The sequence below is a fragment of the Triturus cristatus genome, chromosome 8, assembly GCF_964204655.1.
Source record: "Triturus cristatus chromosome 8, aTriCri1.1, whole genome shotgun sequence".
In the NCBI taxonomy this organism is placed as follows: Eukaryota; Metazoa; Chordata; class Amphibia; order Caudata; family Salamandridae; genus Triturus; species Triturus cristatus.
In genome coordinates, this window is record NC_140591.1 from 1,263,656,794 (window position 1) to 1,263,683,234 (window position 26,441).

At 45.6% G+C, this 26,441-nt stretch overlaps 1 long non-coding RNA gene across 1 annotated transcript; it reads right to left on the reverse strand.

Annotated features, from left to right (window-relative positions):
• Positions 1-5,233: 5,233 nt before the first annotated feature.
• Positions 5,234-22,727, reverse strand: LOC146805691 (uncharacterized). The gene is made up of 2 exons (XR_014967492.1): positions 22,656-22,727; positions 5,234-7,391 (listed from the first exon to the last, which is right to left on the reverse strand). It is a non-coding gene; the product is annotated as an uncharacterized LOC146805691 (long non-coding RNA).
• Between the last annotated feature and the right edge of the window lie 3,714 nt (positions 22,728-26,441).

Below are 26,441 nucleotides of genomic sequence, written 5' to 3' on the forward strand. Positions count from 1 at the left end.
GCAAAGTTTTGCAGCAGAGCTCCAGGACGACACCGGCTCGACGTCAAGTCAAGCCGCCAATGTTGACTCATCGATCTGGTCAACCTTGCTGGTTTATCCTGCTGAAAAGCTCCAGACTGGAGCCCAAATGGACATAGAGAGGGAAGCTGTTGATGACTGCTTCGAGACCCTCCTCGCCGTCACTGTAGAGGACTTGATGCCCGCCTTTTAACTTAGCTGCGGCAGGTTGCGGTTGCCAACTCAAACTTTGGATCTGAGAAACCCGAGTTCCCACCGACTAGCCCGTCGATGTAACAAAAAGTTCAATGATAAAGACTATGGGCTTGATTATGAGTTTGGCAGTGCGGAAGGGGGACAGCCCCGCTCCCACACCACCAAAGCTGTGTTTGAACCGCCTGCCAGATCCTGGTCTGGCAGGCGGTTCTTTGGTGTTCCCATGGCGGTGCCTATGAAATAGGCATCGCAATAGGAATGTCAAAATGAGTACCTGCACGGAATGGACTGCTGCTGTCCATGCTTTGCAGGTACTGGGGTGCATGCACACTGGGGGGCAAAACATGTGTCTCCCTGTGTACAGGCCCAGAGGCAACAGGGGGACCCGTAGTGCCCCCTTTGTTTCCTCTCTGCCATGGTTTTCATGGTGGTGAGGAAACTGTGGTCCTGCCAAGCATATTGCAGCCTCAAGACGGCCACACCACCACTAGTGATTTCTGATCCTTGGTAGTTGTGAGGGTCGCAGGCAGTGTAAAAAGCGGTGTAAAAAGAACATATGTTGGGGAAGGAGGGGTCTGATTTACTATCCTAACTCCAAACCCACAAACATTTTGAAAAGCACATCTAGTGGGGGTGGTAAGATTAAGTAATCTAGCTTCAGTGCCAAAAGCATTGTGGGAGCAGCATATTTTGGTTGAAAAGGGACATATTTACTAAAATGCATATATTGGGGGAGAGTAATGTTTATTATTCTAACTCCAATCCTTGAAACATTGGGAAAAGTGCATATAATGAGGGGTATTCCATCATGTACCAGTTTTACTCCAACTGCACGGGCTTTTGGGAAAGTACATACATTTGTTAGGCTATGCTACTCACCTGCAATGTACAGGGTCTCCGCAGGAGCAAAGAAAAGCCCCTCAGTCCCTTTCTGTACAACTCTCAATGCAGAAGTACAACCTCACACTGGCAGATATCCAACAAGGGAAAGGGGTTAGGACGAGAGAGTTGTTTTCAAAGCCCCTCTCTCTGAAAGTATCTCTGGAGCACAGGGTTGTTTTCCCAAGTTTGGCTGATGGTAGGACTCCTCTTACACTCAACGGTATTCTGTAGTAAAAAAATAGGCACAACACATTAAACAAATGAGATACATTTCCACTCCCAACCAATCACTATGGTTTTGAGCGTTACACTCGCCCAACTAGAAATCTCAACGAACGCTGATTTATGGTCTCTAGGGTCCTTCATCTAGTATTGGTAAAATGTCCCACTCCCGTGTCTTTAGAGTCTTTAGTTGCAGTGTCCAGGGCTGCTCCTCATCACAACCCTCAGTACCTTAGATTTTTGAGTCCTTGTTGTGCAGAAGTAAAGTTGTTACTATCACAAGAAAGGGGCTCATTAGGATGGCGGGCGGAGGCACATCCACGGTGCTGGAGGAAAATGTAATTTTACGCTCTTCAGCAGCAGTCCTCGAGCCCGCCATATTACAATGGGCAAACATAGCCCATTTCCCATCTGCCGTGGTGCAACATGAACCGCCACAAATTTACACCCGCCACCGTGGCGGCGGGAGCCAATAGAGATCCACTGCCGTGCGGAATGATGTCCCATCCGCCGTAAAAATCAGGATGCCCCAAACAGCCCGGCACACCGCAGCGGAGAAACCACCCAACCGGAGACGGTGGAAGCACGATAGCGGAGCGCGAAACAAGACTCTCGGTCCCCTCCACCTGGTCCAAACCGCAATGGATCCAGCTCTACAAGCCTTTCCGGTGCTGTCCCTGATCCACTACCAGCAAATAATGGACCGTCGCAGACAACGCCACAGGTAAGCAATCACACAACTCCGCACACAACACACAACTCCTGGGCTGATATACGGTTCCTGTCCACATCATACACTCTGGTGGGGACAGGAACACATCCCCAAGTGTACCCACACATGTCCTACCTAAATCACCCCTCCGCATCCAAGTCACCCATCAACTGCAAAATCACTGCAATGTCCCGGTCACATCACCACAGTGGTGCAGACGTTGGAAAACCTGCGCCAGGCATGGGCAGTCCACAAAGACTTACAGGGCCCCACCTCCACCCTTCACACACTACGCCCCCACACCCATTTGGGGACATGCTGTGTGCTCCTCCTGTGCCCACCACCTGCACAATTCATCTGCCAGGTATACCCAGAGCCTGCACCACACACACCAAACAACCAGGGAGCCTGTCTCAGAAGGTGGGGGTGAAGAGGAACATCATGCATAGAAGCTTAGGGGCAGGGCATTCCTCCTCCTCACACCTACCCTCCACTCATGTCAAGCAAACTGAGTCCAGTCACAAAATGAAGACTCAAACTGCATATGAACATCCACTGAACTGTCCACACTGCCTTTCAAGTCACTCAGACACACTGACACACAGCCACATACACATACCAGATGTCAGCAGCAATGGAGGACAATAAATAGGCTAGCCAAAAGTGAAGTGGACAGTGCTGGAAAGCCATGGAACTAGCCATAAAGCATGTGTACATCACATGCAAGAGAAGGAACATATCACACCACCCTTAGGCCATCAAATCAGACATGGGTGGCACAGTGAGTAAAATTAAACCAAAGTGACCTTTGCTCCACAACTCAGGGAAACATCAAGGCAAGCAATGCATAGGCACAGGAATGATAGGAAGTGTCTGAAGTCAAACAGTGATCAGCCACATATCTGTGTCAACTTACTTGACATGTGTAATGTCATCAGCACAACACACTTGGCTCATTGTCACACTCCCTGACTGTCAAACCAAAGTTGGATCCTTCATATATACCCCTCCTCTACCCACCTCACACCTGCAGCATTCAACACCAGTGTTAAACACACATCAAGTTGAAAATGATGTCCTGTGAGTACACTGTCAACCAATTACACTCCCTGGGGTCCATCCACAAACATCACACCCACACTCAGGGATGTCTGAGCCAATGCAGACACAAAAACAATAGCCACACACAAACCTCACAAACATACACAGAAGTCCAACAAGCCCACATATGGCCACCCAGACATTGGCAAGGCAATGGGACCCCAGACAGAACAGGAGTACACAACATTGTCACTCAAGAACAATGCACAGGCACCATACCCCAACACAAACAAGAATTGCATAATCTCAAAAGAATCATGAACACAAACTGGAATCAATGGGACAATAAGCTAACACAGACAGCGACACCACACCACCCATCAAGTCAAAATGGTGTCATAGTGTACCACAAGCATGCACATGCACAATCCCGACAAGTGACAGGTCAAATATAGGAGGAGATAGCACTAGTGTGCACTCAAAACAAGCCCAGTAACAAGAATACACCTTGCTGCATGTGACAGACACACAAGTAATGCACACCACACCTGCAACACACATCTGAATGTATCACAATGCACAAACTACTTGCACACAATGTCATGCAAATAGAACATCACACACACAGAGCATTTGTCAGCAGAAAGAGCCAACACAGCCCAAACACTGCATACATCCGCATCAAAAACACAACAGATGCACATGCCAATCCATCACATTGCAAACTAAGCTGAACATCAAGGGGATGCACACCAGGCGAGTACAAGGCGACATACACTGACAGCACTGCATGCAGGCCAAGCAGTGTGCGCACACCAACCAAATCAGTAGCACACACATCTCAGTGACACAACATGTACTCCCACAACACAAATCAGCACAGCACAGAGACAACATCACACTCAGAAAGACTAGCAGTACCTCAGCAAACACACATACAGCTTACCCAACACCCACAGATGCACAACTCAGGGACACCCAGGTGCAAACAACATGACCAGAGGACTGTGCAGCACAAACTGTTGCACTGCACACAAGCAACCCTGTCTGCAAACCAGTACAAGCAAATCACACATAACCATATGGGAAACTGTCCTGAGTGGCACATTGGTCCTGTGCACAGATCAGCACCACAAAGCATAGTGTAACAAATTAAGTGGTGGGGAGGCTCACACACTGGCAACCCAAGGGTAGGTGACATGAGATTGAAGTGGTGTGTAAGTCAAAAGTGGACAGGTCAGGAGTGTACTGTACACAAACACATATAGGAGTCACTCACAATGGGTTGGCATCAGATGCACAGATAGGGGGATGTATGACTCCACATCCCACATACCATGCTGGAGCCAAAATTGGCTCAAGTGACAGCAATGCATGAGAAAACTCACCAACAATGTCAGTGTGGCTGAGCAGGTCTGCACAGTGAGCACAAACAGTAACAAGAAACATGGCAGATCAACTAAACAAAACACAGACTTGGCAGTCACACACTCTGCATACTCACAACTGGCAGCAACAACAAGTAGGTGTCCCCCAGGAGTGCAAGGACACACCAACACACTGCACAGTGCACAACCTAAAACTCCTACATGTGCCCACAATCACTATCACAGGGCTGACAATTCAAACAATCAGGCACTCAGCTCCTGGGCCATACATGTGTGCAGTTGGCATTGCAAGGGCACACACACATCAACACTACTGACCAAGTTACCCCTTCACACTTCATGACCACTCAAGTGCACACATTCAAACGTACCCATGTGACAAGGAAGACAGACCATCACAAGATGACCATACATCAACACTGCTGTTCACACATCAAGAAAGATCACACAGACATGATGGACCCTGGCCAGCCCGCATGTAATCCTGTGGATAGAATTCCCCTCTGTGCTGGCAATGCATCCTAACATGACATATGTACAATTTAGCAAACCTGACCATAGCATGATTAGGATAACAGTAGATCATCACAAACAACCCTCATTGCACCCTCAGGTCTCAGAGTCAAGAAGAACTAAAGTGCCTGTCATTTCTGGAAAACTATGAAAGAGTGAAACAAGCAATTGGCAATGTTAAAGTGGCATACAGAGCATGTGACACATGAAACCATACCCATACAGAAAAGTTTTTATTTAGCAAGGACACTGGCAAAACAGACAACAGGAGTAACTGTCTTTATTACATATTACCCAGATAGGCATCAAAAGTAGACAACAGCAAGGCCAGTGGCCAGTCCATAGTTCAAAGGAGGTACATGTGTACATGAGAACCTGCACAGGGAATGGGCATCCAAATTACAAATAGCAAGGCCAGTAGCCAGACCATAGTTCAAAGGAGGTCCATGTGTGCATGAGAACCTGCACAGGGAATGGGCATCCAAATTACAAACAGCAAGGCCAGTGGCCAGTCGATAGATCAAAGGAGGTACATGTATGCATGAGAACCTGCACAGGGAATGGGCATCCAAATTACAAACAGCAAAACCAGTGGCCAGTCCATAGCTCAAAGGAGGTACATGTGTGCATGAAAACCTGCTTAGGGAATGGGCATCCAAATTAAAAACAGCAAGGCCAGTGGCCAGTCCATAGTTCAAAGGAGGGACATGTGTGCATGAAAACCGGCACAGGGAATGGGCATCCAAATTACAAACAACAAGGCCAGTGGCCAGTTCATAGTTCAAAGGAGGTCCATGTGTGTATGAGAACCGGCACAGGGAATGTGCATCCAAATTACAAACTGCAAGGCCAGTGGCCAGTCCATAGTGCAAAGGAGGGACATGTGTGCATGAGAACCTGCACAGGGAATGGGTGACACCGTACATAGCCATGGCAGAAACACAGCTAGGGGGATAACTATGGGCAGTCCAGGCACCACTGTGGGAGAGATCGGTTTGGGAGGGGGACTATTCCTCAGACTTAGCTGTCAGTCAAACTGGGAGGTGGCTGTTTGTCGGTGCCAGTTGAAGGACTGGACCTGGGAGAGAGAGGACCAGCTGAGGTAGAGGCATCAGTGGCTTTGTGAGCTGGAGGGCTGCTTGGACCTGGTGGTGTAGTAGCACGTGGAGCCGGAGACACGCTGCTGCGCGACACAGTGTGGGAGGGAGAATGTGGAGGGCTGCCTCGCCACTTCTTGGGGACTCGATAGGGAATGATTGTCTTGGTAGGAGTGGGAAGTGGGGCAGGCACGACAGCCTCACTCTTCACCAGAGGTGCATCAGGTGCAGGTGGTGGCCCTCCCTCTGGGGATCCGCTGGATCTGGTGGAACGCTTGGCCTGGCCTTGCTTTTTCCCCTCCATCCCCTGTTGATCAGGTGAACCCCCCATAGTGCCCTCCTGTCCCGGCTTCACAGGGGTGTGGGTGGGAGTTGAGGTTGTGGGTGAATCTGCCTTAGGGGGCTTTTTCTGCAGACTCTTAGCAGGCACCAGCTTCACAGCAGGAAGGGCAACTGTATGCCTGTCTATGGAGAGACGCTTTTGGGACGAGAGTGTCCTTGGGTGGGGCAGATTTTGAGGCATGTGAGCCTGAGGCCTGCTTCATGGCTTGATGCCCCTGAGTGTCATCTGAAGGGCTTTTGCCTTTGCGCTCCTGTGTGACTTTAGTTTGTTAGGGGGATGATGTCTGCACTCTGGCCTGCCTGGGGTGCTGCTGTTGTGTGCTGTGTGTGGTGTACTGGGAGCCTGTGGGCTGTGGTGTGTGGTCACTCTCGTCAGATGTAGCCACTGGCAGGGGAGTTGCCAAAAGGACTGGAGCTGGACTCAGAGCCTATGACAGCTGAATGGCTGCCGTCACAGTGGAGGACAAGAACTAGACAGTCCTGTGTAGCCCACCCACGTCTGAATGAATGCCCTCCATGAAGGCAACTACCTGTACCAACTTCTTGTCATGGTCTTGGAAGGCATTCAGGAGAGTTGTCTGACCCACACACAGCTGGCGCAAAAGGTCCACAGCCTCAACACTGAGGGCAGCAGGGGAGATAGGGGCAGGGGCAGCGGTACCTGGGGGAAGGACACTCTTACCTTCTCACTGGTGCAAGCAAATGCAGCACTAGTGGAAGTAGCTAGGAGGGTGGGCACTGGATGATGTGTGGTAGAAGAGGAGGCAGATTTCCCACTCCCTATGCCCGCAAACATTGAGAATTAACGGCTGGCATCAGATGACGTTGAGGTTGGTGTTTCTGGGCGTGATTCCTCAAGGGCACTCCTGTCCCCCTCCGAGGCGCTGGTTACATCAGTGTCAGTGAGCTCATGTGTAGCAGTTGTACCCGAAGCTTCACCACTGGTGTCCATCCCATGTCCTTCTGTGCCCTCCGTAGATGCTGCAAGAGACAGAGACGTAGGTTCAGTTTAGTGCCATACACACAATCATATGCAAGCAAACACAAAAGAAGATGATGGTACCCACATGTTGCACACAACCCTGTGCAGTCTGCATGTGCCAACTTAATTCAAAACTGTGCTGTGCTGTGTCAACTGCTCTCAGGGCTGGTGACACAAGATGTTGAAATGTACCTTTTGGAATTCACATAGTCTGAATCTGTTTTGGGGGAAATCACTGTGTGAATACTGGACAAGTGTGCGACTAGTTTAGATCAAGGTGTTCCTACATGTGAGTTTTGCTGTAAGCCGAAGTGTTTTTGCCAGTCATTGTTGGCGCTGTCTCAGTCAACACATAAGATACATCACATAGGGGGATTGAATTGACATGTGTCCCCTTTCATCTCACCTAGGAGGTGACCAAATGTGCATCGTCCATTCACAGTGCTGGCGGACATGGAGGATGAGGACATTATACGGAAATTCCGTCTGGATCGACCTACCCTACAAGACCTATGTGCTCTGTTCGAGCCCCATCTGAGGCCTCGCAGAACCTATCCGACTGCTTTGACACCAGCGTGTAAGGTGATGGCGGCCCTGCATTTCTTTGCTACTGGTTCATTCCAGTACACGGTGTCCACCGCAGGTGAGATGTCGCAACCTATGTTCAGCATGGTGCTATGTCATGTCCTGTCCGCTATGATGACCTACAAGGACAGATACATTCATTTCCCCAGGAGGCATGAATCGGTGACTGTAAATGGTGATTTTTAAGACCTTGCCCACATCCCTAATGTTGTTGGTGCCATTGACTGCACACATGTTGGCCTGGTTCCACCACAGGCACGTAAGCAAAGGAACAGGAAGCATTATCATTCCATTAATGTGTAAGTGGTATGATAATCTCACGTCTGTGACAAATTTCCCGGATCAGTCCATGACTCCTTCATCCTCCATAACAGTATCGTACCACAGCTGATGGCAAATCTGCATCCAGAGAGTGCGTGGATTGTGGGTGAGTATGCAGAATCAAGTAGTGTGCTGTGCTGTATGTGTGACATGCTGTTCTCAGCTACTGTTTATCTTACAAAATTGGTCTGTGTATCTCACACCTAGGTTACTCAGCAAATCCCAATCGGCCTTGGTTGCTGTACCCACTGAGGAATCCCAGGGCCACGGATGATGTCCACTACAATGATGCCCATGGCAGGACACGTCATGTGGTGGAGCGTACTTTTGGTATACTTAAGTCACGATTTCATGGCACTTACAGATAGCATTCAGTGCTGTGCAGGATTGTGCCCTGATTTTCTTCAACATGTTATTTGGTGAGTCACACTTTTCTTTCTGTGACAGTTACATATGCTTAGCTGTCTGCACACTGTAAGTGGCAATTGGATCTATGCCAAGTTGGTGGGATGTGAGGGCTGGTGTGGTCATATGGCTCTATGCTTTTTGAGAGAAATGGTGGGGTGCCTGCACTGTCTACTTACCTGTTCTGTAGCACATTTGGGGGGGAATTTCTGACACATCTTTATGGGAGTGTGGTGGAGTGCTCTGTTCTGCTGAGCTGTGGGACATGGGGGCTTGTTGGGAGTTGAAGTGCTGGCCTCCCACCCACAAACACCCTATTAAGATGGCTACCTACCTCTTAGGGGAAGGTGACCAATGCAATGGCTGCCACATGGTTGTGGGTGTGAATGTTGGATCTGTGAGACATGTGTTGGGGAGAGTGTGGTGCACATGGATGGAATTGGGCCTAGGAGGTGTAGCTTTGTAGTTGTGCCAGACAGTACATAGCAGTGTGATGGTAGACATTTGTTTGTACTCACCAGCCTCCACTCCCTGGCTATTCCTGTGAGACTCTCTGGATGCAGTATGGCAAGCACCTTCTCCTTCCATGCAGTGAATGTTCTTGGTGGAATGGGAGGGCCACCGACAGTAATCTGAGCCAGCTGACGGTTCTTGTTATTCCTCTCTTTCACCTGCCTCTTGAGGTCATGCCACCGCTTCATGATCTCCTTCTTGGTGCGTGGGGTGGTCCCTACTGAATTGACTTTGTTGACTATCCTTTCCCACATTTGGGTTCTGGTGGCTAATGGTGTCTGTTGGACCAGGTTACCAAACAATTGTGGTTCTACTCTGATTATCTCATCTACCATCACTGACAACTCATTGTCAGTGAATGTGGGCATTTTTTGTTCCATGGTGTGTGATGTGCAAATAGTTTGAGGGGCAGGGGGGTGATGTATGTGGGGTGTGTGTGTTGTTGTGCTGGTGAGATGTGTGGTGGTTTGCATCTCCTTTGTGCTTTTGTGCTGTAGGGCTTAGTTCCTTCAGGGCTGGAGTATTGCAAAGGATTCTGGTCAGGGAAGGGGCTGGTTTTATACTCAGCTATGGCGGTGTGTCAAAATGGATTATTGCTGTCAGGTGTGTTGTGTGGGTTGTCCTGGGATTTGTATTTTTTAAGTTGCCATGGGGGTGTGTTCTTGGGGTGTGGTGGGTGTTTTTGGAGGCAGAGCTAGTTTGATATGTACACTTGGTGGCCTTGTTGTGTGTTTTTTTTGTCGACCGCCATAATGGTTATGGAGCGGCCACGGCGGTGGGTATGCAACAGCCCTTCCGCCGGCTCTCCCATTCATCACTGTTAGCGATCGCGATGGTCGGAAACAGCGGATCGTTTCGCTGTCATCTCAATGGTATCCTAATTGTGCTTGCGGTCACTCCGCTGGCCTTGCGGCGGGTTTGGGTTTTTCCACCACGAATCCGACCGCCGAGGATGGATTTTCACCTGCTCTGCCCGCTACCGGCAGTCTTTTGTGGCATCGTTCCGCTGCGGTCGTTTTTTTCTATGGCGGTTGATCCTAATCTGACCGCCGGTGCCTGTGGACGGTTCATTTCCGCTACCATGGCGGTCAGAATGGTTTTCCAACCGCCATCCTAATCGACCCCAAAGTGTCACTTACAGTCGACTAAAACAAATAACCAAATCTTTAATTGCAAGCCTTTAAAGAATGAAGAGTGTAACGCACTGACCTTGGCGGGTTTTAGTTGTAATGCTCCTTTTGTTTCCTTCCTGTAGGTTCTGCAACTCTTCAAGAGGAGAGTTTAGTCCACTGCATGATGCTAAACAGGAGCTGGGTGTCCAAAGAGGAACAAGTTGCTGGAGGAAGAACTTCAAAGGTAAGTTGCAGGAGGGATAGCTTCCTTCCTTAAAGGAGTAGCAAAGCCAAGTGCCTGCCTCGTGGCTGGGAAGTGACATTGATGCCAGCACCAGTCAAAATGGCGCAGGTCATGTGATGCAGCTGACACCCCATGACTTCTCACGAGATTTCACGAATTCTCGCCCAATTTTCACACAAGAGTGCTGGAAGGCTAATGCCACACGTGCATGTTGGGGGCCAGAGATGGGGGGGGTGATAATCCAGAAAAAGGCCACATGTCTGTTAACTAATGCTGTGCAATGGAGGCCTTTCCAGCAAGGATGTTCAGGATCCTTGGTTCAACAGAGAGGCAGGAAGGGGATGCACAAATGATTCTCAAGGGAGGTGAGAGGGCAGAGGGCGAAGACAAGACAGGAGGTGGTGGAGGCAGAGGTGGTGGCAGGCATAACAGTCCCCCCAATGGCCGCCGACTAAAGGGACAGGTTTTGGAGGATGCCATAAATGGAACAATCAAAGCTACCATGGGGCATAAATCGCGGATCCTGGTTCTCATCCTTGCTCATCTGGAGCTTTTCCGGTCGATTAAGTAATACAAATTGCCTCACACTTGTTTGACATCAAGTATTCTATGTATTTCATATTCCCATTGACCCTAGATTTTGACAGGAGGTGGGGACTTTTATGACCTTGTGTCTGGGTGGTAGGGTCGCACCAAAGAAACATGGAACAAAGGGTGGACCATAAACTCATCAGTTTCAAAGAGACTGGACTCAATACCTAGATAAAGTAAAGGGACCTGGGAACCTACTTTGTGGTTTTCAAATACCTTCTACTGGTAACTGAACCAAGTCTCTCACCTGATAATTCGGGGTTGCAGACCAGTGCTTATCAGCCTGTTTCTTCCTTCTATTTTGGTACCGAGAAGGGTTCCTTGTCACGTCTTTCAAAGTTTGTGCCAGAAGGGAATGATGCGCATGAACAGAGGTAATGTGATCAGGGGAAGTGCGGATTCATAGTGGGAACCTTCTAGGATTATATCCATTGACACAAAAGAAGGGTGAGTAAACAGTCCCAGCATGAACATTACTATTACACACAATTTCTGCTAGTGGAAGTCATTTATGCGATTCACTTGTTAAGCTAGTCAATAAACATTTTACAATTTGTTGAAGGGACTGGTTGACTCTCTGTTTATCCATTGGACTGTGGATGATAAGCCGAAGACAAACGAAGTTCCATATCCAAAGATGCGCAAAGACCCGCCAAAACTTGGACACAAACTGGGGCTTCGATCAGACACCACTGGCCGAGTGTAATCCATGAAGTCGTAAGATACTATGAATGAAGAGGTCAACCAATTCTCTGGCAGTAGGGATCTTTTGAATTATACAAAGTGCGCTATCTTGCTAGGTAACTCTATTACTACCCAGACACCAATGAAGCCATTGGGCCAAGGTAAATCGGTCACGAAATCCATACTTAAGGTACGCCAGGGTGTGGAGGGAAAGGGTAGAGAGTGCAAAAACCTCACTGGGGCCTGTCTTTTAGATTTTGGCTGGGTGCAAGTTGGACAGGTGTGTATGTAGACCTTGGCATCCTTGGATTGGGTTGGTCACCAAAACCAATGTTTACAGTTTTCAATGGTTTTGTGCTCCCAGGGAATGCTGTGAGGATGCTCTCATGTCCCCAGCTTGAGACTTCTGTTTTTTTTTTTTTGTTTTTGTGTTTTTTGAAACCGTTTATTACAAGACTCAAAAAAAAATTACAAAGATGGGCCTACAACCTTCCGGCCGGCCGCTAGTAGACAAAGGAGCATATGATACACATTATAAAGCGCATGTTGCGGCAAGGAAGATGCACAGGAGTTAGCAGCGTTGATAGCCACACCATCCGGACCCCACTGTACGGTTTCATTTTAAGCTTAAAGAGCAACCAGAAAAAAACAAACCCACAAGGCAATCCACAATCTGAAATAGCAGCATGTGCTCCCCTGGAAGGGGGACCCTACCAGTCCATAGGAGTATCAAGAAGGGGAAGAGATCAGGACTAGGGCTGGGTAGACTCAATGCCCGGTACCGGGGAGATGAGTCGGCTAGGGGGACGGGGCAGGCGAAGGATCAGGCAATAACGGCGGAGCACAGATTCCCCCGCGGTAGGCGTGCCAGGGGCCCCATACTTTCACCCACATCCCAGGCTTACCTCTCGCCACATACACCACCTTTTCCCGAAACATGCACCCGTCCATATGTTCCTTCCAAGCCGAGACAGTCGGGGACCTCTGGGATCCCCACAGTTGAGCAATATCACGCTTGGCAGCCATATATCCCAGAGTCACCCACCACGTCTGTGGCGCCGAGTAGTCGGTAGGTTCCCACACATTCAACAGGCACCTCCTCGCTTCAGGCAGCAGCGCCACATGCGTAACCACTCGCAGGACCTCATGCACACCACGCCAGAATCGCTCCACCTCCGGGCATTCCCACAAGATATGCAGAAGGGTCCCCAAAGCACCACACCCACGCTTACACAACCCGTCCACAGCATAGCCCATACGCAGGAGCCTTGGCCCCGTCATGTAGACCCTGTGGAGTATCTTGAGCTGGACGAAGCGAAGGCGGGCCGGTATGGCCACCTCTTTCGGGGAGGCCACCGCAGAGGTCCAGTCCTCGTCGTCCAGCTCCAGTCCATCGGCCACCCAAGCCTCACGGAGGGCAGCCAGCAATCCCACGCGATCATTGATCAGCTTTTTGTAGATCAGTGAGATCGTGCTGTCCGGAACGTGTCCATCCAGCACTCTATCTTCCAGGGGGGAATACTCCGGGATGGAGGCAACGTCCGGGAAGACGGAGCATAGTGCATGACGGATCTGCAAGTACCGAAAGTACTCCCTGTTCTGCAACTGGAATTCCGTCTGCAGCATCTCGAACGTTTTAAATCCTCCCCTCGTCCAGAGATCCCCCACTTTGCTGATGCCTATCATGTCCCACTTCTCGAAGCCCTAGCTTGAGACTTCTTGAACCGATTTGGGGTTGGGAATAAAAACATTTTGCTCATGATAGTAAATACCATCAGAAATACAGTGTATCATATTCTGTAGCCAGTGATGTACATACATGTTACTGTAGGCTTTTTTTAAAATCTGTCCTGGAACTCATCTAAGGAACAAGCTGCCACTATCTTGGTATCAGAGATTATCTTGTGAGGAGTATCTTCATTGTTAAGCGAAGATGGATTACCCATGCGGGAGAGAACATCTACTTTGATCTGTTTCGTCTCTGGCCTGTATATTGTTACAAAGTCATATTCACTAAAGTAGAGGACCCATCGTATCTGTCTAGGTAGGATTGCGTTTTCAGAATTAATATTTTTAGATTTTTATGGTCGGTGTAGATGTTTAGCCAGTGCCTGGCTCCTACAAGATACAGCCTCAATTCCTGAAAGGTCATCTTAATAGCTAACAATTCTCTTTCTGCAGTGGTGCAATTCTGTTCCACTGGAAAGTTTTTTCAAAGAAAAAAGCTTTTGGATGCAAATACCCTGTAGTGGAATCCCGTTGAGAGAGGACTCCTCCAAACGCTATATGTGAGGCAGAAGTCTCTACAAAAAACAGCTGGGTTGGGCCAGGATGGTGTAAGACTGGGGATGAAGCACATTTCTCTTTAAGGGTTTCAAAAGCCTTTTGAGATTCATCATTGAAAGGGGTCTGTTTTCTTAGCAGTCTAGTGATAGGTGCTACAGTGTCTGAAAAGTGGGCAATAAAGCACGTGTAAAAATGTGCAACCCCCAGGAAGCTTTGCACTTCCTTTATGGTGGTTTGGGGTGCCCAGTTGAGGAAGGTCTGCACTTTCTTTTGATCCATAGTTATTCCTGCAGGAGACAAATGATACCAAAGGAACTCCACTTGGAAATCATGGAATTAACATTTGTCCAATTTTGCGTAAAGGTTGTCTTCACTGAGGCATTGTTAAGACCGCTCTCCAATGCTTCAGATGATCTTTGTTTTTTGAAAGAATTTCTGTCATCAATATAAACGATGACTGTGACATAGAAAAACACCTGAAGGACTTCATTTATGAAGCACTGAAATGTGGTGGGGGCATTACAGAGTCCAATGGGCCTGACAGTATACTCGAAATGACCGAACTTTGTCATAAAAGTGGTCTTATACTCAACTCCCTCTCGGACTCTGATAAGATAGTAAGCCCCCTGTAGTTTCAGTTTGGTTCAAAGAGTGGAATGCCGGACCTGGTTTAATAGTACCGGGATTAACAGTAGAGGATATTTCTTTTTGAAGGCTGCTTTGTTCAAAATGTGGTAATCTATTCATGCCCAAAGTCACCGTTCTTTTCAGAAACAAAAAATAGCAGGGAAGATACAGGAGATTTGGAGTGGTGAATTAACCCTTTGCTCAATAAACTGTCCTGGTACTGGCAGAGATATTTATTTTCAGGCTCTCACAGGACGAATCCTCTACTTTTGGGCAACGAAGCACCTGGGATGAGATCTATATGACAATCATACACCACGTGAGGTGGTAACTGAGACGCTTCTTGCTCGTTAAAGACATCTTGGAAGTCCTGGTAACATTCTGGCAGGAAAACCATGGGGCCCCCTGGTTTTGATAGTTCTATCCCACAAACGTATGGGGTGGTATAATCTAGGGCCTCCTGATGGCTCAAATTTCGGATTATAAAGTTAGAGACAGGGGAGTTCAAGAATTGCTCCCATAACAGGGGCATCAACCAAGATGACAATTATCGAGTTGGTATGCCCAATTGCACAGACCATCACTATCGGTTCTGTTTGGAAAATTATATGTCCCAAAGACCCGCCAACAGCCCTTACAGGTTCTAGTATTGGTTTGCGAACTTTGAGAAGGGAAAACAATATATGAGGGAAAGTCAAATTTACTATTTAACGCCAATCCCACAGTCATTGGGGTAGGTTCATATATCGGGGGGAGGTCACATTTACTATTCCTACCCCAATACCTTAAACATTGGGAAAAATACAAATATTGGGGGCGTCAAATTAAATATTCTAACTGTAACATTGCAATTAAGGTTCAAACACCTTAATTAGAAATATTTTAAAACTATTACAATCCAAAATATATTATTAAACTATTGTGCTATTTTATTTTTAAACAAAAACATTAACTTAAAAAAATAACTTTTGCATTATACTGATATTTATCTATAACATTATATTAATAAATACCATAAATCGCAATTTAAATACACACAGATATATATTTATTTTAAAATGTGTACTCCAATAAATATTTTATTTCTAATCTTGTGATATATTTACATTTAAATGTTTATCTGATTAATAAACCCCATTTTTTTTACATTTTTTTCTTTAAATAATTTTTTTAAATTATTTCAGATACAATTTAGTGACAACATAAAATCCTAACCACCCATTACCTAAATAAACCCTACCACCTAATAAAATTAAACATAATGTTTTCACAATTAACACAAATTATTAACAAGAAATTACAAAAAACATTAGAAAAGAAATCTAAAAATAATTACATTTTTAACAAGTTACATCTTAAATATTACTTGCCAAAACAGCCCACATCACCATAAAATAAAACAAATTTAGAACAAAACTTTTGTAAAAAAAAACTAAACATACAACAGAAAAAAAGACACAAAACAATGTAACCGAAACCTATATTTACTACTACAATATTTAATATATTATATATTTAACACAGATATTAATCACCACAAGGAAAACGATATATACTTACATTTGATATTATGTCCAAAGAGGTTTTGACAGCTACAATATTTTGACCACAATATTATGGTCAGAAAAAAAAAATTCAGTCGATATTCCGATACCACACGAAACTGATAGATCCATATTAATAATTATTATATAATAATAATAATAATTATCTTCATTTTGATTGTTTTGACTGTGTACATCTTCAGGTAGGGTTTTATATCCATGCTGTGTTTGCCATATGCCTCCATGTATCTTATTTCATCATTCTTGTTGACCCTCTATATTTTCCTGACCAAGGGATCCATGTCACAATTCCCCTGATAAGTGCTTTTATCAACTTTTAGAGTGAAACAATCGACCCAAAGTGGAACACCTGCCATTAAAGGTGTGGCAGCAAAAAAAACAGTTAAATATGAACCTGTAACAATATGACCTGTTAGATACCAACTTGCAAAAGATTTTCAAGGCAGGTAAATGTAGAGTTAGAATAGTAAATCTACACTTGCCTATGTATGCCTACCTTGACGACATTGGGCCCGATTCACAAAGGGAAAACTGCATGTGAAGATCACAACACACACAGATTTGAGCAAGCACCTGGGTGGAGATCTCCTGGATGGTAGTCACCAATTCCAGGTGGAAATCTCCACCTAGTGGCAGAATTTACAACTCTCCGCCTCCTCTAATGGGGGAAGGGGTCTCCTACAATACAAATTAGAACTGCTAGTAAATCTAAAGTCAGATTTATATAATACATCTACTAGGGGTGATCTCGCTATGGCAGGCTAGATCTCCACCACTGTGGTGGAGAAATCCAAATGGAGAGGGATTCGAAAACATCATTAACATAACTCATAACACACACACCTGACACTCATTACCTCGACAATCATATAAATACACCAACACCCCAGGATCAGCCTTCTTCCCCTTGTACTGCCTCACTAACAGGTTGCCACACAACAGCTCAAACTCCAAGATGAAGTCAGTCCCACTCAGCAGGAAGAACATCTTTACTGAAGAGGAGCCAGGCCTTGTAGTTTCCTTTATATTTGATCACTATAAGTAACCACACTGTATTCCTCCATACACCCTCAGAGATGCAGGGAAGTAAATGATGTGGCAGGAGCTGACAGGTTGTGTCAATGCATTTCTAGTGGAGTCAGGCACCATGGGGATTGTCAAGAAAAAGTGGCAGGACAAGATTAGGTAGGTGAAGAAGTTTACCAGGAAGATGATAACATCTCTTCCTGGGGGCAGACCTAGACCATGCCTCCATCTCATCTCCTTCAAAGGGTGTTTTCTCCATCATCAAGCCTGACGTTCTATATGGACTGCCTGTACCAAGGAATCCCAAAGCAAGGCCAGGTAAGAACACAACACTTCTCTTGCAACTAGTTCAGGCCACCTTGTCCTCCCCAACACTTCATAGATAGGCAGACATCACACATATGCCCCTCATGCACAGCCTCCAACACTCCATCCTTCCCACAGAGTTAACTGTTAGCATTGTTCTTAGTGCACTATACATTTGTGACATACAGCCCCATATCTAGTGCCTTGTTAAAGGCTGCTAGAACATGAGTACTTCAGACTGTGGGAGGGCAATAAACTGATCCACTCTGCTGTTGGTGTAACACATTGCCTGTCGTATGCTTTCTGGAGCCGTATTACGCATTGCCTTTTAAAAGGTGCACCAGGCGCAAACAATGACGATGTGCTCCATTATGGTGGATGCACTGCCCCCAGGGCAGCCGCGAACTCGTGATGCCCCCAGGGCAACACATTCATGTGAAAGCAGCCGATCTGTGTTTTCACAATGTAGGCGGCAACCCACCTGCACTTTTAATGGGGACTAGAGATCCCCTTGCAGGTGGGTGCAGTAGCCTGCAAGGTGATGTCTGGGATGTCTGGGGTGTCCATATGACCCCCTTTCTCCCCTCCAGAGGGCTGCTCTCAGGGGGCACACTCAAAATGAAGGTGGCTGAGTGAGCCCCCTGAGAGCTTCTTTTCCTCTGCGCCCACATCTGTAATATGGCGTGAGCGTAGAGGCAAAGAAATACCCTCATTTGCATAGGGCACACCCCTACGCAAATGAGGGAACATCCTCTGATGATAGCACTGGTGCTTTAAGTGCGCCGGCGCTATCGGTATTACTGAAGGGAACGAACAAGCGTCTACGCCCCCTTCTGTAATACCAAAGTGCCCCGGGGGCGCGCAAAGTCGGCGCAAACACCCCTTGCGCCCCCGGGGCACTTACTGTGATACAACCCCAGGTGTCTGTTATATAAATTAAAACTAAATTTAACGTTGTTTTTATTTTGTTATAAAAATATAATTTAATAGAATGTATTCATTAGCATTCAAAAAATGTTTGCTTTACTATTTTTCCCCATGTGTTGTTTGTGTTATTTTCTCCATTGATTTCTATTAGAGTGAGTGGCTATGCCAGTGATTGGATATGTGTGATGCTTGACTTACTTTCAGGCTTGGTTGGAGTAGATTTGATCCTGTTTTGTCAGTAGTAGTATTGCAGTAGATGCAGGTATACGTTTTGTGAAAAGCAATTCTTTCACTCTGTTGTGTGTGTGTTTTAGTATTAGAATTTCTCTCCCCACTTAAATTTCCGTTAACCCCACCCATTTAATAAATATTTCCATTTTTCAGCCACTCGCTGTTGTCCCTCCCACATTTCCTACAAAAAATATACCTATGTGTGTGGATAGCTCTGCACTTGTGGTGGATATCTCCACACATAAGAGATAGGGCAGGAATAGGCAAAAATGTTAGACTAACTTGTGCGAGTACATAAAGTATTACTATTGGAGTACTACTTCCTGTTATCAAAAATGCCTTTATGAATGGGCTCCATAAGTCAATATCTTGCAGTCTATATTCTTGAACAGCAAATGTTTGGCATTTGTATTAGGACATACAACCGTCAGCAAAGGTGAATCTGATCCCCATACCCGGACTACAACATGCCTGATGGTGGATGGCAGTTAGTCTATAGTTGAGAGTTACGGGCCATTTTATCTACACCCAAATGTTACAAAGCTACCTACTGACAGCCCCTGGTAAAATCTGTGTAGACTATCTTCAACGAGCCCCCTGATTTTCCCTGAGGGAAGGAGGCATATTTGAAAAAGCACTTGGATACACAATACAAGGTGCACCCAGATAGGAGGTGTATCTGCGTATGTACTAAAAGGCTGTAGGAGGATTCTTACGTTTAGTAGTAGTCTGGGAAGTTGGCTAGCTCCCCATCTCTATATGCCCCCCTGCACTGCTCTCTCCCTTTTCACCCACCCTTCATCAGCCATTTTAATTCAGGTGAGTTTGGAATGATATCCTCATCAAAGGAGCAAGAAGGTTTCCTTTTGTCCACCTTCCCTCAATCAAACCAATTGTAGTGCCTGGAAGAAGGTACATCTAAAAAAAGAACTAGGGCTAAGTGCCTGGCCACGAATACACAGTAGGCTGCTTGCGCATCCCTGTTGTCTTGTGTGAAAAGTCTAAACCCATTTTACCTGTCTCAACATAAATGTAACCTGCAGCTTCCATATATTCTTGCCAATGCTAACATTGCCCACAGCATGTACACACCACTGATGTAGCAGCACACTGTGTTTTTAGCATTTGAGTCACGAAGATGTGAGTTAGCTTGATCATCTGAAAACTGTTTGCATTTTTGTTACACTAGAAAGCCATTTCCTAGTTTTCATGAGGTCAACCAAGGTGGCTGTTTGTATTCTTGGTTAGCATTGTGGCATGTGTGAGTGCAAACAAGACAAGTAGCAGCATCAGAAGTGGCAGCCTGACTGACAGTACAGTGCACAAGCTAGATATAAAGCTGACATTTTAACATCTAATTTGCCACCACTATTCCAATTTGTACACCAATGTTCCAAAGGGTTCAGTCAGAGTAGCTGTGAATGAAGTCTGACTATCGCTACTAATAGCCCAAACATGAAAGCCCAACCCAATCCCATTGTAATTGTGGCCTCCTTCAGTGTATTTTCAACATTGTTTGAAGGCCAATTCGACTTTGCATGCCCCAATTCATGGTTTAACTTGTAAAATCCTGCTAGTCATTAATCTATATAAGAAATCTCACTCATCGGGAAACAAACGCCCAGTAGAAGGCAATTCATGCCCAATTACTCTAATCAGTACTTGGTGACAGGCATCGCACAGTGTATACGCATGTGTGTATGGATGTATACAGTGTGAGCCTCCCTACAAATCAATGGAGCAATGTACACAAGTGGGGTTATACTGAGAGTGAGATGACAGTTGGTCTGTGTAGGGGCACTAAGAAGAAGGCAGATCAGATATTAAAATCAAAATTAAAGTGATGTTTAATGTGATAAGATTAGATAACTCTGCTGTTTACTCTAGGGTGACAGCTGTCCATTTGAGCTCTAGACTATCGCCTGAATGAAAGATACTTGTAATCTGACAAAGCTTAGGGTTCAAGTTGTTCTTCAGTCTGCAGCTCTGCACCCTATTCAACTGCCTCTGTGTTTCTGCCTCTTAAAATCTCTTTGTTGGACCAAATGGGAAGCTGACCATAAGCATCCACCGAGGGTATTGTGCTTTGAGTGATTCTGGAGTAGCGAGGAACTTTCCCAGGGTAGATTTTGTTAATGATGAAGAGAATTTTAAATGTATCCCCTCTCACAGGATCAAATGAACGTACGTGTAGCATAAGGCATAAACTGGTTGTCTGGTTGTGCAACTTGTGCAATACACTGCTGAGTTTTTTAGAAAGCTGGGCTCACATTAGCTCAATAAGCAACTCAGAAGGGAAGGTAGATCATTCTGAGTAGAGACAGTTGAACAGTAGCACCCATGACCACAGCAATGACATCCAGTATAAATGCAAATAGTGAGTCCAATATGCTTGCCAGTTTATTTGCTTTCTTGGTCAGTGTGATTTCAGGCATGTGGGCCAGTTACTCAGCAGAAAATTAGGATGTTCCCCGCCCAGGACACTGGTGATGGCTTCGTTTAGGCTGAGGAAGCTCTCATTCCAAGAGGCTTTTGTTAACTCAATGGACCAGTGGAGGCTGCCGCCTGTCTAAAGTGGTAGGGCAGCCGGGTGGGAGACAAAGGGGGTTGGTTAATAAACTAAAAATAAAAATAAACGTACCTGACGCTCGGCTCCCGCTGCCAGCCGCCTCGTTGCTCCTCTCTTTCGGCCCGGATGTGGATGGGACTCAAAGCACAGGCTCCCACCCAATACAGACGCTGCTCTCACACTCATAGCATGAGAGCAGAGCCAGGATTGGTCTGAGTGGCATTGTTTGCTACTCAGACAGTGCCTGGGAGCCTGTGGCTTTTCTCCAACACAGCTGGGTTGGAGAAACAAAACTGTGCATGTCTGTTTGGCCAGCCTAAGACGGCTGGCCAAACTTACATGCGCACTTATAAGTGCACACTACCCCTCTTCCCTCCCATCCCCAGTCCTCCCTATACTTATTGTGCGGCTCAAACAGCGATAGATAATATGATAATATTCTTTTATTATCATTTAATTTACCAACTGCTGGCTCTGAGGCGACGCTCCTCGGCCATTACAGAAGAAACACTTTGCCAAAGGACTTCTTAGCACTTGAAATTATTCAACAATACAACGCTTAAGTTGAGAGAATCCTTGATGTAATGACCTTTGTAGAAAAAGGGTGGGGGAATCACAATACTTAGTCGAAATATCAACAGTATTGAGTTCACAGTATCGACAACCACTATATCATCAATGTAGGTTGGTATAGATTTAAAACAAGTAAATCCATACTTCAATATGTACCTACCTTGATGATTTAGTCGTAATTGTGGAGTCGATATTTTTTACAGGTGGAATTTGTTGCAGTTAATGTTGTGATACACAGCCGAATAAAACTGAGACAAAAGTCTGCTGATAGCTTGGGGGCAAGGGCAGAAATGGAACTTTACACAAAAAATCGAAAAGAGACTAGGAAGGATCGTTGCCTTTTTTCTCTTTTGTGTATTTGTGTTTTCTGCTCTGTCGAATGAGTATGTATAAGCAAGCCCTCGAAATAAAAATTGTCTCAATGTAGAGGAAATGAAACATGGAGGAAGTATTGCAGACTGTTGCTACCGTGTGTATGCGCTAGCTACGGTGTTGTTTCGGTTATACTTTAGCAATCCTAATCTATACTTTTCATTACTACGTGGTAGACTTTCCTCCTTTCCGAATATAGCATCCCTGCTTTAAATATATAATCCCTCCCTTCACCCTCCAACTTCCCCATACGCCCACCCTAGTAATCCGAGCCCCTGTATTTACACGCCAGTCAGAAAGGCACAGCAGTCACGGAGCAGAGTCACCTTTTAAGTGAAAGCATGTGAGGTTTGGCGTTTAGTCCTCTCCAAGAACCGTCATCTCGCAGAGCTCTGAGTCAGTCCCAGAATGCCCTGCGCGTTGAGTCACGCTTCCTGCTGGAAATGACAGCGCTTCCTCATCAAGCTAGTGCCACTAGTACTTGCCCGCTTCTCAACCCTACCTGCTATCAGGAACGGGTTCAAGAGCATGGCACAGTTTTTCCGTGGTCCATGGGGACCTGAAACCGTTTCCGAGGGCGAAGATATACAGTGAGTCAGCGAATGACAAATCCAAAAAAAGAAAAAAAATGAGCTCCGGCCTCATGACTGGCACAGAAAGGAGAGTGTGCTGGCAAGCGGCGATGCGTACAAGAGCCGCTTTAATTTCACTTTATGAGCTGTTCATGGCATTTGACTTGTCAAACATATAAACACCAAAGCGAATAGTCACTGCTGTCATTGTGACTGTCTCGACCATGTGAAAGTCTGACTCATCCAGGAAAAAAACTGAATGTACTTAGGACACGGAAAACCGAATAGTCTCTGTGCCACATCTGTCATCCTCCTCCAGCGTACGCGCGGCACCAAAAGTTAACAGAAAAGATATGTGTAACGGTGACAGCGTATAGTTTATTATACAAAAAATACACATTTTATACTGTTATTTAGAAGAAAGTTTTGTAATAGTAGGGTGACCAGACGTCCCGGACAGTCCGGGTCTTTCACCAGCTGTCCCGGCAGATTTTGGCAATTTTGGCTCATGTCCCGTTTTTAGAGGGGGTCGACTGAAAACAGTTAAAGGCACTTTTTTGGATGTTCTAAAGCTGTGCTAGTTAGCAGCTGTGAGAAGTAAGCAATTTAATTAATAGGCATGATGTTGGTTGTAGAAATGACATTTTATTTATTTTCTTAATGCATCTTCTGTGATCCTATGTTGACGAGAGCTGTCATTCTGCACCATTCTTTGGATGAAAAATTGTAGTCCTACTATTTTTCCAAAATGTCCTGGATTTTGGTTCTCAAGACCTGGTCACCCTAGTAATAGCAAATCCAATAATAATGCATTATTGCTGTTATTAATATTAATATTATTATCATTTTGTTTGACATTTTTAACCCCTTCGCTGCTAGGCCTTTGCCCCCCCCCCCCCTCCCCCTGTGCTAAGCCTTTTATTGGCTATTTGGGGTAGTTTGCGCTTAGGCCCCTGTAACTTTTTGACCACATGAGGTATCCACGACAAATTTATGTCCTTTTTTTCCAACATCATGGGGATTCTAAAGGTACCCAGAGTTTGTGGAGTCCCCTGGAGGGAACCCAGAAATGAGCCAAAATACAGCTAAATTGTTTTTTTTGGGGGGGGGGGATGAGAAAAAGGGCTACAGATGAAAGCGTCTGGTTTTTTTCCCTGCAAATGGTATAATAAAAGGGGTTGTGCTGCTGAAATCACCATCTACCCAGCTTTCAGGGGCAAGCAGACTTTTGTCAGAAAACCCAACTTTATTTACACAGTTTTGACATTTTTCTGAGACATAGCCTATTTTTGCTATTTTTTGTGCTTTCAACCTCCTTCCAGTTAATGGTAGAAATGGATATGAAAGCAATAATGGATCCTGGAAAGCTAAACATTTTAGAAAAGTAGACAAAATTCTGAATTCAGCAAGGGGTCATTTGTGTAGATCCTTCAAGGTTTCTTCATAGAAATTAACAGTTAAATATAGGAAAAATTGAAAATTAGTTGACAAAAACAGCCATTTGTGTCAATGTTTTCACCTGTAACTTTTTCTAATTATGACAGCTGTTTGAAAGCAATATACCGTTACATTCGCTGGACCTTTCTGGTTGTGGGGATATATAGGACTTGTAGGTTCACCAAGAACCTGACGAACCCAGAGCCAATAACTGAGCAGCGTCTTGCAATGGTTTTTTATTATGTACCGGGTATATAGCAATTATTTTGGGAAAATGTATACATGGAAAATCGGTATGAAAGACACCTATGTATTTCTGAAATGGGAACAAAATAAAGAGTTTAGAAACAGTAGATATTTGCACATTTCCAAAATTGAGAGTACCCATACTAGCATGAGAATTATAGGTCATTTTTCAAAATGACTTATTTTTTACACATTGTCTTTCATTTGGAAGGCAGAAATGCATCGAAAGTCAATAGGTAATAACAGTTGCTCTACAATTCTGTGTTACCCTAAGTCTCCTGATAAAAATGGTACCTCACTTGTGTGGGTAGGCCTTGTGCCCAAGACAGGAAACGACTCAAAACGCAACATGGACACACCACATTTTCCCAATGAAAAATGACCCTTTTTTTGCAAAGTGCCTAGCTGTAGTTTTTTTACCCTAGCTCCGCCTGCACCTAGGGAAACCTGGCAAACCTATACACTTTCAAAAACTAGACACCCAGGGGAATCCAGGATGGGGTGACTTGACTGGCTCTCACCAGGTTCTGTTACCCAGAATCCCTTGCACACCTAAACATTTATCCAAAAAACACATTTTCCTCACATTTCTGTGGTGAAAAGTTCTGGAATCTGCGTGGATCCACACAATTCTATGTACCCCGCGTTCCCCAAAGTCTTCAGATAAAAATGGTACCTCACTTATGTGGGTAGGCCTAGTGCCCGTAAAAGGAAACGGCCCAAAATGCAACATGGACACACCACATTTTCACAGTAAAAACTGACCCTTTTTTTGCAAAGTGCCTAGCTGTAGTTTTTGAACCCTAGCTCTCCCGACACCTAGGGAAACCTAGCAAACCTATACATTTTTCAAAACTAGACACCCAGCGGAATTCAGGATGGGGTGACTTGACTGGCTCTCACCAATTCTGTTACCCAGAATACCTTGCAAACCTGAAAAATTGTCCAAAAAAACATATTTTCCTCACATTTCTGTGGTGGAAAGTTCTGGAACCTGCGTGGATCCACAAAATTCCACCCACCCCGAATTCCTCAAAGTCTTCAGAGAAAAATGGTACCTCACTTGTGTGGGTAGGCCTAGCGCCCGTGACAGGAAACAGCCCAAAACGCAAGGTGGACACATCACATTTTCACAGTGAAAAATGACCCTTTTTTGCAAAGTGCCTAGCTGTAGTTTTTGAACCCTAGCTCTGCCGGCACCTAGGGAAACCTAGCAAATCTATACATTTTTGAAAACTAGACACCCGGGGGATGCCAGGGAGGTATGGCTTGGGTTGATCCCCCAACGCTTTCTTACCCAAAATCCCCTGCAAACCTCAAATTTAGCTGAAAAAATCACTTTTTTCACACATTTTTGTGTGGGAAAGTTTTTGTATCACCAGGCTGACACAAATTTCCTGCGACAGGCAAGGGCCCAAAACGTATTGAGGCGACATCAAAATTGCCTATCGCAAAACAACCTGGTTTTGCAAGGAGGGTCACCTGGGTTTCTTGCCCCGTGCTCGGCGGCCAGCTAGGTAAACCTACCAAACCCATACATTTCTGAAAACTAGACACCCGGGGGATTCCAGGGAGGTATGGCATGCATGGGTCCACCAACGTTTTCTTACCCAGAATCCCTTGCAAACCTCAAATTTAGCTGAAAAAATCACTTTTTCCACACAATTTTGTGTGGGAAAGTTGTGGTATCACCGGGCTGACACAAATTTCCTACCACCCAGCGTTTCCCTGGGTCTCAAGATAAAAATGGTGCCTCACTGGTGTGGGAGGCCCAAGTACCCGCAACAGGCAAGGGCCCAAAACGTATTGAGGCGACATCAATATGACAAAACAACCGGGTTTTGCAAGGGGGTCACC